This window comes from Mus caroli, chromosome 5 (genome assembly GCF_900094665.2).
Source record: "Mus caroli chromosome 5, CAROLI_EIJ_v1.1, whole genome shotgun sequence".
NCBI lineage: Eukaryota > Metazoa > Chordata > Mammalia > Rodentia > Muridae > Mus > Mus caroli.
The window spans coordinates 92,223,135-92,235,809 of record NC_034574.1 but is presented as its reverse complement, the minus strand read 5'-3'; the positions used below and the strand labels follow the sequence as shown (position 1 = coordinate 92,235,809).

At 43.9% G+C, this 12,675-nt stretch overlaps 1 long non-coding RNA gene across 2 annotated transcripts; it reads right to left on the bottom strand.

Annotated features, from left to right (window-relative positions):
• Positions 1-341: 341 nt before the first annotated feature.
• On the bottom strand, positions 342-3,665 carry LOC115031128. Of its 2 annotated transcripts, none has more exons than XR_003836743.1 (3): positions 3,326-3,665; positions 2,476-2,718; positions 342-1,768 (listed from the first exon to the last, which is right to left on the bottom strand). It is a non-coding gene; the product is annotated as an uncharacterized LOC115031128 (long non-coding RNA). The 2 variants fall into 2 exon arrangements; XR_003836744.1 differs by having other exon boundaries at positions 2,480-2,718.
• Between the last annotated feature and the right edge of the window lie 9,010 nt (positions 3,666-12,675).

Below are 12,675 nucleotides of genomic sequence, written 5' to 3'. Positions count from 1 at the left end.
GATGCTCAGGTTTCTCAGTTTATAACTCATTACGGGTCCGTGGCAGATGTGCGTCCGAATGTTCATGTGAGCAACACGAACCACAAATGAGTATGTAGAACAATATTGCTATCTACAACAATGGGGCCACCACTTCAAAGTTCATTTCTCCTTTGGTATTAATACCGAGCTGTGATATAGGAAAAAAACACCTCTGGATGCTTGGATGAGAAACAAGAGGCAGAGTTGCTTTGAATCCCGGCAATGTACCCATACCACCCCAATCCCCAGCCCCGCCTCCAAATCTGCAGCCTTCCTCAGCCCCGCCCCCACCTACCTCCGTATCTGCGGCCTTCCCCTGCTAACCCTCCAACAGATGCGAACTGCCCCTCTCGCCCGCTTTGCTAACGGGCCAGGCAGCCTCATGCCTCATGCCAACACGCCAGCCATCTGTTATGTCTACCTGCATTGACAGAGCTGTTTATTTATTCAAGAAAGTACGTTGTGAGCATCTGTGGGCATTCAGTGCTACAAAGCAGGAGGCAGACTGAGCTCACAGAGATGGATGATGGACCCTTCTCTCATAAACCAGTGAAGACCAGTACACCAAACATGCATAGGACAAATCATATCTTAACATGTGAAATTGTTATGGGAAGTTTCACCAATGAGAAAAATTTTGTGCCTAGGGAGTCCTATGAAAGCATGGGAGGGGAGGACTGGGTTGAATCTTTGAAGGCCAGGTTGGGCGTATGGTGAGTACCTTGATAGGAAGGAAGGGAATACAAGCATGTAGTGTCTTACAGCTTGCGGCAGATAGCAGAGCCTCAGTCTCTGGGTCCCATGCGGGAGGAGCCTCTGATGCCTTAATACTTTTGTCGCAGCTAGGCATCAACTGGCCAGAGCAAAGAGTCATTTGCCACCCTATGTTAAGTTGGTGTCCCAACACTAAGAATGATATTTCTATAAATTCTGTTATTATCTTTGAATAGCAGAGTTAAATGCAATTGCTTCATAAACATTTAAAACCCTGACTTGACAGATGGCAACTTTAAAACATAGCAAGTTTTGGGCATGGGGATGTTGTTCCGCGGAAGAGGATTTGCCTAACAAGCTGGAGGCGATGGGTTCAACCCTCAACATAGCAAATAAATACATAAGTTAAAAAAAAACATAAAATATAACAAATCATAAGAATCCTTATTCAGATGTTTCTCATTAACAAAAAGAAGAACATTTTTGAAAAACATGGAAGGAGATTTAAGTCTTTCAGTGTATCCTTGGTGAGATAGCACAGGAAGGGATAATCATGTTAGCTGGGAAAATAATTTCATTCACTCATTTAACAAATATTTAGTGAGCCCTTATGATAAACAGGGCATCGGTCTATGAGTGGGGACGTTTCTGTGATCAAGGGGTGGAAATTTATGGTGAACTGGAGTCGGCATTTTACCGAGCACCCAAAGAAGGCAGCAGGGGAGGGGGGCTGCAAAGCTAAGGTGCACATGAGTGGAGGAAGAAGCAGATCTCATTCCCTACCGTGGCTGACCTTAGTAGACTTCAGTGGGCAGATATGCAGGGCTGTGGAGGATTTCCTTAAGGCATGGTGAAAGCAGCATACGGAGTTTGCTCTAGTTGCACTGTGAGAGGCAAAATGAGCTAGAAACAGAGCTGAGTGTAAAAAAGGATGCCCAAGCTTGATATGGTGGTAATCTCAGAACAGCCTCATTCACAGATTCAGTGTAAGGGCTGGCAGGAGAGGAATCCTCAGTTGTGTGCACTGGATACCCTGGGAGAATAGAATGGCGAAACAGGGCAGGCATTAGCTCAGAAATTTAGCCCAAACAAGCTCTGGGCTAAACAGATGACCCTCCCATCGAAGTGACACTGAACAACCGGGGAACTTCTGGCAGGTTGTTTAACCTCTCAGGGTTTGAATGACCCACCTTCAAATGTGAACGGCTCAAATTTAGGCATATAAATTTAGGCATATAGTAAGTATAGAGCCTAGGAGAGTGGCTTGCCAGTTGGTGGCTTTTTATTACCATGGCTAGGGCCACGTGGACAGGGAACTGGTTCATCCTGTATCTGAAGCAGAACATTTGAGCAGTGTTAGATCATAAAGATGTGCTCTTAGATGGAGCGCATAGACAGTAATAACAAATGCATGTTACCTACAGGATGTCCAGAAGACGTGGCGAATGGAACAACAGGGATAGAAGCTTTCCGTGAGCTCCTACATGGATTAATACTAAGACTATATCACCATTTATTCTTTGAGCATTTAGCTTAGCATTTGTGTACTCTATGCTTTGTGAAGTCTTAGCTTAATAGACTACAGTCTACAAATAAAACTATACTGCTTTATAAGCGAAGAGACCGAGAGTCAAGTAGCCCAGTCTATTCAGTCCCCTTGACCCCAAATCCCAAAGTTAATTGGCTCCTAATTTAGTTCACTCCACTAGCCCCCTTCTTATCACCTGTAGACATACATACCTACCATCTGCTGGCCTTGATGCTCTACTGTGGTCCTAAGGGAGTTGCCTCTGAGGGGAGAGCCTCCTCCAGGCAGAGGTTCAGAGCCGTTAGCAGATTGGAGCTTTTGCTTCGCCAGTAGGTCTCCACCAGTCTTATCAAGGCCACAGACAACTTCTACAGCTCCAGGAAGGTGATCGCTGCCTCTCCGGGTTTACTTTGCCTTGTTGCTGGCAATGTGGACCCAGCTTCCTGGGACTGGAACTTAATATAAATGAAGCATACCAACATGGGAGTTAAGGTGCTGGTTCAAATTATGGCACAACCCTAATTACCTGTGTGATCCTGGAGAACGTGTCATTTTCTTTGTGAGTTACTTTCTCTTCTTCACCGGCAGTCCTGACACAGTGACCCCAGGCTCAGATCAAACAGGAACACTAGGGTGCTTTGCAGAAGAAATGACAGTGTGCCCTGTGCACAGTCAGCTTCCAATCTCAGCTGCGGCAGTCCCATCCTCTTGTTGCTAAACTGGAGAGTGGCAGACTTGGGCCCCGAAGGCGCATGCGCAAAGCACCATGCGCCCCTCACTCTTGCTGGCCCATTGGTTGGAAACTTTAGGCTCCTACAAAGCCCATTTTAATTCTCCCCCCGCCCCTGCGGTCACATTGAGTCATTTTTGACTCAAGAAAGTGTCTCACTCATCTAGGGCTCTGCTTCTCTACCTTAATTTTAGCATTACCTGGGTGGATTACAGGTTTCTGATCGATCCCAAACATGCTCTCTTTAGAAAAGAATTAAGATAGCACTTTCTCCCTACACACACACACACACACACACACACACACACACACACACACACACTGTGACTCACTTGATGGTTTAATGTCTTCCATGTGAATAGCTTTGCCATTTGCCCATGAGCAGATTCTAGCAACAAAGGCTGCCAGGGTGTTCTTTCTTAATCATTTTCTGACCATCGTCGTCGTCATCATCATCATTGATGTGACATATTTGCTTTCAAAATTCCTTGGCGTGAATATGGCGTTTGTCAGCTCTAGTATGTGGGACGAACCTGCTATTATCAGAAGGAAGTCTGATGCAAACGTTCAGTGTGGAAGTTAGGGGAGCTTGATTTTGCCCCCCCCCCCTTTTTCTAAACCAACCCGTTTAAAATACTAACTCATCCCACAAAACAGCGACCCGAGCCTCGTTATCTGGCTGGCTCCTCACGCTGCCTCAGAAACAGGCGCGCGCGCGCGCGCGCGCGCGCGCGCGCGTGTGTGTGTGTGTGTGTGTGTGTGTGTGTTTCTTTCCCTTTAATGTCCAATCTGGCTGCCGAAGGAGACACCAAAATGCCAGCGCACTGGAGCGAGTAATCGGCATTTACTCCGGGCTCCAATGGGTCTTCCAGGCAGAAGGACAACTGGGTTGAATGAGTGGGGGTCCCTTTGCTTGCAGGCTCCGTGCAGTAGGCCTGCCAAACATTGCTATTCCAGCCCTGCAACCTGCGCCAGACTGTTAATGTCTTTATACTTATTCAAGTGTCAGAGAGTGCTGGCAGATGTCAGAGAGAATGGGAGGCTGTCAATAAGGAAATTACTTACATTCACGGGTGATGGCGGCAGGCTGTCAGGTAGCGTTTGAGGAGATGTCAAGCTGAAACGGAGGAAGCAAAGAAGAAAGAGGGTGACAGCAAACAGCGGCGGGTGAGGGCCCCCTTCTTTGAAAACCTGTTTGGAGATATTTTTCTCTTCCTTTTTATTTCTAGAGCTGAAGTCTAGATACAGTAGTCACAGGTCATGGGATAAACAAGGAGGTGTTTTCTATCTCTGAGATGGAAGGAGAACAGGGTGGCAGGGGCCCTTTTGTCTCTTGCCATGAGGCAAACAATCTGATTCTTTTCCTGATGAAGTAGGCATCGGTTTCCTGTGAGACGTGTGCTTTTCCATGCCTTACGTAGTTTGCTCTATAGCTGCTGCTTCTACCTATTGTATTGTAGGGGTGGTAAAAAGCTTTACTGAGGTGCCCGTGAGAATCTTCTATTTTAAAACACATTTGGTATGTCAGAGGGAGGAAACGACACCCCCTCTGCTGCACATTTTTAAGACTGAGTTTGACCTAATGGAAGGCCCTCTGTGTAAGCACAGGCTTCTCTCCGTCCTTGAGTGTGGTAAGGGTCACTGGAGACTTAGGAGCTGGGTTCTACTTAGAAGCATCTTAGCTAGAACTTAAGTGCCATTTCCTGTGGGCATACTCTTCCTTAGGTCTTTGTGTCTGAGAAGCTGTGTTCTCTCTCTCTCTCTCTCTCTCTCTCTCTCTCTCTCTCTCTCTCTCTGTCTCAGTCTCTTTCTTCACCCCCCTTCTCCCCCTTTCCCCTCCATTTCTCGAATCTCTCCCTCCCTTCTTTACATGTTGGGTTTGTTTGTTTGTTTTTGTTTTTTGTTTTGTTTTTTTAGACAGAGTCTTCTTGCATAGCATAGACTAACCTTAAACCACAGCCTTCTTGACTAAACCTCCTGAATGTTAGGGTTCCAGGCCTATGCCACCATACTTGGCCTATCACATTCCTTTAGCGGTTTGTGTAGCTTCTACTCATTCCTCCAATGTCCGTATCTGTGTGCATAGAAGAGGAGCGGCCTACATATCTGTTATCATTAATCATCACCCAGATACAATTGACTCTTAGATAGAAAGGTGACCCCTAGAGAATCCTTCTGAAAACCTGAGACCTTCTGTTTGTCTTTTATGATGAAAGAAAAACAAAAACACTACCACCATCACTTAACAACAATAAAAACTGACCTCTTTTGGAGAGAATACGCCACCCCCCCCCACCTTGGGGTTAACAAGGGCTTCCTGGAACTGCCTATACACAATGTCCCACATCTCCAGCTATAACATTTTAGAATTTCTCCTAGACGGTATCAAGAAGAGGAAGCTGGACACATTGTTTTATTTTGCTTTGCTTTGCTTTGTTCTCAATTAATCAAAGAAGAATCGATTTGTCAACTAATGAGAATCCCAGGGCTAGAGGTACCCATGAGCAGTAGCCAGAGGCAGGGAAATTGTGCACAGAATCCCTAGAAGATGCTGCTGACCTCATCTGAACTCTGGAGACAAAGCTGGAGCTTAAATGAAGGATAACGCTGAAGTCTAGACTTAACCTAGACAAAGAGACCCCTGCCCAGATTTCAGAGAGCCTCACCACATGGCCTCTCCCTCTTCCCCAGTAGAGGGGCATAGAGTTGGTGTTCTGGGTAAGCAAGTGTGTATGATCTACCTGCCTGCTGGTCTGGCTGTGTGCTCAAGGTTCCCAGAGCTCAGCCCTCAACCAGGTTGGCTCCAGTCGCGGATGGAAGGTACACAGGTTCTGGAGTGTCTTCTCAAGCTTTGAAGTGCTCTCTCTAAGGGCACATAAACATGCTTCTGCCAGAAAAACACGGCAGAACGTAATCCTGGTAGACAGGTCCCTCCCAAGAAACTCAGAGTTCAGGAAAGAGGACAGACTCACCAGGCTGCCTGCCTGTGTTGGTTTTTCTCCCTAAGCTGAGGCAATCAGGTTAAAAACCCTGCGAGGATCTTTGAAGTACCTTTTGCCTCTATAGCTCTAAGTTCCTCATCACTACTACACTGCCCTCGAACACTCAGGTACAGGCCACAGGTCTTTGTCTACTCGACCTCAATGCTATGTCTAGTTAGAAGATGATCCAGCCTAGGATTTGTGCTGGAAGGACCACTTAAGCAGTGGAAAGGACAGAAGAACCTGCCACATTAGAAGGTATCATGACAGAATCCAGGAGGGCTTTCCATTCCCCAAATGCCATTGTGTTCCAGATTGTTTGCTTGCTTTATGCTCTTCATCTTATGGAATAAAAGGATAGAATCTATCCAATCAGTATTTTTTTTTACAGCAGTGAAATCCTCAGTATTTCCCTATTCCTAATGTCTGACTATTGCCACTCTCAACCCTTCACCCAGTTTTCTGCTGGATTCTAGCCAGCAGCAATGGGAAACACAGCAGCAGTCCCGGAATCCTGGAATACCCTCTAGCATTTGTTACTGTCTTGGTGACTCACAGACCAACCATCCTCTAGCCCTATTTTCTGGGGGCAAGGATTGAGATTTTGAAATACTAAAGTGTTTAAGAGGAGCCTGGATTATAATCAGAGGTGGTTATTTCAGGATCTCCTGCTCTCTGCTAGGTCATGGATCTACTTGGAGGCCTTTACAATCTTACGTTGTAGCATCCTTTTTAATCCCAACTTGTATTGTATGTGTATGGGTGTTTTGCCTGCATGTGTGTCTGTGTACTACTTGTGTTCCTGGTTCCCATGGAGGCCAACAACAACAACAAAACCCATCTGACCCTTTGGAACTGGTTTTGTAGGCAGTTGTGAGTCATTATCTAGGTGCTGAGAATTCAACCTGGGTCTTCTGGAACATCAGCCTGTGTTTTTAACCGCTGAGCCATCACTCCAGTCCTCACAGTAACATCTTCTGTCTCTCCTCCCAGGTACTCATGAGCATGTATGATTTTATGTTTAGGTGTATAATGGCTTAAGTATATCACCTCTATAGTCTCTAAGGATCACAGAAACCATGTCTGTTTTTGGCTAGTATTAAGACCATTGCATCATGGGATGATAATAATAGATACACGAGTAACAGGATAATTTCATGCGTAGATAGATGAATCCCTATCTGTCTAACTCTACAGTTTCGGAGCTTTAGGTTAGGCAGCAAAATTGCTTAGGAAACTTAGCTCTGGGTGACAGGCTCTGAGAAGTACTGTGTAAGAATGCAATAGGAAGCTGTTCTACCCAACTTGCCGGAGTTGGAATCACAGCCACAGCACTTTTAGCAGATTCGACCTGTTTCTTAGCTTCTCTGTGCTTCAGTTTCTTTGTCTCCAAAGTGGAGCTAAGAGTAAATCTCATGTCAAACAGCGGGGAGGACCAGCAACGTGTTCATTCCATCTCAGAACACTGCACAGAACCTAGAACGCCTGCCCTTGTACAAGTGCTGGATGTGTAGAGAAGTGGGTGCTCCTGGTTAATCTTGTTCACGCACTACTGGGTGTCTGTGCTTATCCAACATCTTCAAGCCCTCTTCTGGTCTATTGGATAGATCATCCCGAAGGTGTCCACCATAAAGAACTCTAGGCCAGCTCTCAGAAAGGAAACACATCAAATCAGTCCATCTTGATATCTGTACTTTTTTATTTTTAGCCCTCCATGTTCAGAAAAGGAAATATCCAGCAAAGATAAATTATTTCTTTTAAACTCCAAACACGCATTACCAAAATTCCCCTTAACTGTTGTTAATTCTCTTCCTTTGGGCCACATCGTCTGCAGCCTTTGTTAATAACTGAGGTATGGACAGAGTGGTTAAGCCAGGTTCACATCATGCCAGGGTTCATCAAGGCTCTGGAAACTATCAGCCTTCACTTGTCTCATTTCTTAAACTAGAAAATACGAAGTGACACTAATTATATCCATGGTGGTTAAATGAGATAGATATAAATGTCTAACAACACTGGCAGATCACAGACACTTAAACAAGTTTACTAGAACACTCATTCCACCTCATTCCTCTCTACACTGCTCTAATCAGGCCAGGACCAACATCTGTCCTCTATACCTTCTCATCAATGACTCTCCATCCCCCCGGGGACCAGAGCACTTAGAGACCCTACCCTTTCCTCACGTTTCCTATGAATCCTCTAGGCTTAGGCAACAGAAGCCAAGGATCAGGAAATGCGGCAGCTGGCTAGAACATCTGGGTGGGAACTGGCCTTCCCTTGTGCTTCTGACTAGTTTCGGTTTTCACCAAAACTGGTCTGGGTTAGTTTTGACCTATATCAGTTTTCTTTGCTCATTTCCCAGGATCCTCCTCTGTCTCGTCTGCCGATGCCCTTGTCATGATCACAGAAGTATTCGAGCTATTTTCAATGTTTGCTTTCAAAACCCGGTCATACTGGTGTTATTGGTATGAAAATTCAATGCATTCAGAGTAGGCGCCACCCCTCCTTTTCCAGGTCAGGATCCGAAGGAAGACATAAGGAGGGTATCCGGTTGGCAGGGGCACAGAGACCTGTGGCCTGTGTATCACACTAGGCAAAAGGCAAGGGTTATGGCAAAAGTCCCATTCTTTTCTACTAGAGGATGCCCACATGAGAAAAGTCATAACCTCCAGTGGTAGATGCCCAGAGGCCAATAAATCAGTCACCAGAACTTCTGATTTTATTGATTTATCTATGAAGAACACCACCTCCTTTTTCTTATATAGAATTTCTCTCCCCCCGCCCCATTCTCTTGTAGGGCCTAAGAGATGCCTCTGAAGAGAAAAAAATTAACTTCCCTTTAATGTCATTACCTCAGTGTGAACAGGAGCTTCAGAGAGACTAAACCACACACGGGTGTGAACTTGGAACTGTTAAATGGAGCAAAACAACCAAAATCCAGGAAAAAGATGAGGAGATGTTTTCCTCTGAACCAGTTTTAGGCCTGAGTATGAGAAACATGCAAAGTTTCACTTCCATTTTTAATGAAACTAGAAAGAAACGGAACTCTGGGACCTACAACCACAGGGCTGGGTGAATACATTGAATAGTTTCTATTATATGTATATATATATATATATATATATATATATATACATATATATATGTATGTATATACATATATATGTATGTATATACATATATATATGAACGTATAAAAATAATTTTAAAAATATTAGAAAATTTGAATCTGTGATATATTTACATAGTTCAAACAGGAAAAAAATGTGAGAAGATATCTTGTGGAAATTTCCCCTGTCTCTTCCTCTTACAGCCTTCCTCCTCCAAACAACCACTTTCCAGTTCCTTGTCTCACCCCAAGGTGCTTTATGTGTCACATGTATGTATGTATGTGTGTGTACACATATATGTAAATTTACATACAAATATACAGATCTCTCTCTTCTCTCTCTCTCATCTCTTACGGCATGCCATCCCCAATGTTTTGTGGTGAGCCTCCATTATACCCATAGGGTGATTGTTGCTGTGAACATCTCAGAATGTATTTATCAGTTCTATGCTAGCAGACAGTGAGTTAATGTTTGTTTCTCCTAATCTTTTCCCTTCACAGAATGGGTAAGTTTGTGTGTTATTTCACAGGACAAGAGGAGTGTATCTGTAGGCTCATGTCCTTAGTTGTCATCTCTTAATAGATACACGCCCCAGTCACATATGGTGCCTACAATGGTTCCAATGCTAGAAGGCTTAGGCGGAAGGGTCAAGAGTTCCAGGTCAGCTTGATCTACAAAATAAGTTCCAGACTAGCTTGACGTGTACAGCGGCATCCTGTCTTAAAACCAAACAAACAAAACAGCAAAAACGGGCCTTCCTTCATAACCCTTCACAATACAGAAGATTTTTACCAATCTCAGGAGCAAACAGTAAGTTTGGGATTTACTAGTTTGCTGTTAGGAACGAGAGTGACGTTTTTCTTCTGTGTGGAAGCCTCTCAGATACAAAGGGCAGTTTCCGTGCTTTATGGGTTTCCCGTTGGGTCATTTATGACTTTCACTTCATTCAGGTTGTCAGTAAGTGTGTAGGCCACTTCCTGAGTGGAAGGCTTCCTTAGGGGAAGGTGGCCAATTTCTACCGCCTTCGTATGCGAGTTGATAGGTGTCCTATGGTGGAATAAGTACACTTGCTTATTCTGTGGGAAGACTTGGCTCAGGTTGAGTTGAGATGCAGCCATCCAGAGTCCTAGCTTTTCCTCCCTATGGTTGCAAATTGTGTAGTGCTTTTGAAGTAACCAACTACAACTGAGGGAAAACCTGAGGGTTTTTTCCCCCTTAAGCCCATTAGCTTCATAGCAGGCATTTGGTAAAAAGAAAAAAAGCCAGAACTTGAAGGGAGGTTGCAATCATCTCCATGCCGAAATTCACGTCTTGTTGAGAAGTTGTGAGCCAGGCTGTCTGTCTAACACTGAGAGCGCTAACAGAAAAAATTTTAAAAAGACCTCTGACTTTGTGGGCTCCAAACTACTCACTGTCTGAGTTATACATGAAAATGACCAGGCAAGATTTACCAACCCTTTGTTCAAGCTTAGAGCTGTCATTCAGGAGCAAGTGTTGTTAAAAACTCTGTAGATGTTCTCTAAGTGAAGCCACAGCTGAAAAACACCGGCCTGGCCATACCTTAGAGAAAGCGAGGAAGCCACAGCGTGTTGGGAAAGGGAAGTGGTCGTGGAAAGTTTGATAATGTCTAGTAGGAACTACGTAACGTTGACTTTAAAACATTCTCACCACAGTGTTCAAGTGAACAGCAATAAAACCCAAGACCTACCTTCAGATTTATAGAGGTTGGGTGAACAATTAAAAAATAACAACAAAAAAAAGAGGAAAAATACAGGATAATCTGGACAAGTGGTCTAGTTTCTTGAAGAAGACTTAAAATATTCTTGGGGATAGTTTTGAGGATCACTCAGAAAATTTAAATATGTAGTAGAAATTAGATGATAAGGGGCTATTATTGGATTTTCTTCGGGGATAATATACTGTGGTTTATATATAATAATATACTTATTTAGAAGATACAAGCAAGAGTCTTTGAAGGATGTTTATAATTTTCAAATAGCTTTTCAGCAACACAAAGTGAAGTGACACAGAACAGGAAGAGACACCTTACTCTGTAGTCCACACCAGCTTGAACTCGCAGTCATCTCTTGCCTCAGTGTTCAGTCTCCAAGTACTGGGGTTACAGGTGTTTAACATCATGCCTGGCTAGTCACATGCTTTAAAATAACTGTGTGTGTGTGTGTGTGTGTGTGTGTTGCTTTATGAAATAGTCTGTTTCTCAATGTGGCCTCAAACTCTTTAAAGAGCCCAGGTTAACCTTGAACCTCTGATCCTCCTGTACCCTCCTCCTGAGTGCTGGGGTCCCCTGACTGCTAAAAGACTCTGGAAGAGGCTGAGGTGTGAGGCACGGGAGAGGCTGCTTTATAGCTGCGATGATGATATTTAATTAACTCCCATTTATTGAGTTTCATTTTCCAGAGTTTGTGCTAATGAGTTTGGATGCATCATTTAACCTCAGTTCCAAAGCACGCATCAGTGTCGTCTTAGATGTGGAGGAGGCTTAGACACGAAGCTTGAAGTGACTGGGATTTCGTTCAAGTCAGCTCTGAGTGGGGGTTTTGTACAGGTTCTTCCTCTTTCCATGGTGGGCAATCCTGATCATTGTGCAACATTGTCTGCCCCAACCTCAGGGGAAAGCACACCAGTGTTTGTTTCGCTTTTGGTATAGCTCTTGTTTGAAAGTCGGACAATGTTTGTGTGTCTGTTCTATAAACTCTGCTTGTGATACAAAATGCACGCTCTGTGGACTAAGGTCTCTTTGGGTCCAAAACTTGTCTCTGTTGTTAGATGTTGTTTTTATTCAATGAAGTAAAACTTCCCACTTCTTCACTTTCCACTTCGATGATGATGGAGATAACACTAGGTGTTGTATATAAAATTTACAAAGTTAAGAACATATATTAGGAAATCATGCAACAAAAATGTTCATAAATATTAGCTATGCTCTCCACCTTTCTTTAAATTTAACTTGAATGTCCTCAGAGAACGCTAACTTGTACAGGGAAAAATCCTCACGATAAAGGGATTGCATTACTGGGTCCTACAAGCATGTTAACTCGTCACTAGGGATTATAACATTGAGTCCTCAAAATCTACTATAGAATTCAATTGATGTGCAGAAAGTTATGTTTGTTAGTGTTAACTGTTGTAATCTAATAGTCTATGGCAACTATTTAAGGATTTTATGTAGCAACTGAAGATTAAGGTATTGTCAGTAGATTTCCAAAGGTGGGCGAAGGGGCTGCAGAGATGGCTCAGTTTCCAAAGGTGGACAAAGGGACTGCAGAGATGGCTCAGCAGTTAAGAACTTGGGCTGCTCTTGCAGAGTACCTGAGCCCAGTTCCCAACACCCACATGGTGGCTCACAACTCCTGTGACTCAAGCTTCATGGATCTGATACACTTCATTGTCATCTGAGGGTACCGGCATGTACATACACGTAAATGAAAAATAAAAATAATAAAACTAAAGGACAGAAACAGCAGTTATTAGCACTCTATCTGTGGGCTCTGAAAGTTCATCCTGTGTATGTAGAATTGTCTGAGGAAAGCCTTAGGCAGGTTCGTTCCCCCGCAGGTAAATAATCTA